This window comes from Cystoisospora suis (genome assembly GCF_002600585.1).
Source record: "Cystoisospora suis strain Wien I chromosome Unknown contig_2084, whole genome shotgun sequence".
Taxonomy (NCBI): Eukaryota; Apicomplexa; class Conoidasida; order Eucoccidiorida; family Sarcocystidae; genus Cystoisospora; species Cystoisospora suis.
The window spans coordinates 50624-51691 of record NW_027154883.1 but is presented as its reverse complement, the minus strand read 5'-3'; positions in this window follow the sequence as shown (position 1 = coordinate 51691).

The following is a 1068-nucleotide window of genomic DNA, read 5'->3' as shown; positions in this document are numbered from 1 at the left end:
ATTGTGTTGCCCGGCATATCAACCCCTACCTCACGAAAGCGGGGAAAGGTGGATCAGGAATCCAAAAAAAACCGGGCGACTCTTTCCCGGCTATGCTTTCCCTTTTGTTGAAGAGAAGCGTTCCCTGTCTCAAATGGTTGCTCTCTTTGAGGGATGTAACGAGCGCCAAGACGGTGCAGGAGCAGCGAAGTGACGATTAATGCCGCGCTTTAGTGAAGGCTACAGCTAGGTGGCGGGCCGCAACGGCGGCAGGCTCTCTCCAGTTTTCTCCTGGCTCAGTGTGTAGTACAGGATGGCAATCTCTTCAGACAGGGTGAAGACGGAGCCCTCCGGGTACTCGTACCGAAAGTGTATCGCGAAACCCCGGTGACTGCTGACCATAGTGAGCCACAGGGAGCCCCCCTGGGTGCAGATAAATGCACAGTCAGTGAAGGTGTCGGTATGCCCCGGGCAGCCATGCGCGGAGATATCCGGAAAACAATGGAACGGCGTCTGTTGTGCCCGACGACAAGCTTTAGACTGCAGGCGTACACTCCAACCAAACACTCCAACTAAACTACCCAAACCACTTCTATTTCAGTCGCGGTCTATCGATGCATACCAGTCAAAACACGGGTAGAAAATTAGTACGTACTAGCCGCCGTAGACAATTCCGTTAAGTCACCTGAAACTGTCCCTGGTGAAGCCCTGGCTGCAGGTGATTACTCACACGCTGATGTGCCAATATGGTCGCCTCGCGGCCGTCTTCACGGACAACGCTGGAGTGTTTGCTGCAAAGCCTGTGCAGGCGTTGCGCTTCCGGTTTAGTATCAATTGCCTTCGGATTTGCCTGTACAATCCTCAACCAGAACGGGTTGCACTGAATGGTGGAGAGGAACACATAGCTCTCCCACCATTCAGTACGACGGATGGAAGGTCTTCTGTGTTCTCCCCCGTTGGCAGCTCCGTGATTCTCCGCCTTCTCGCAAGTGGGGGTGTTTCTTCAGACACAACGGATGAGGTGGATATCTATCTAAGCTCCTCCCACTATTGTCTACACAACGGATGAGGTGGGTCCGAAGAAACACC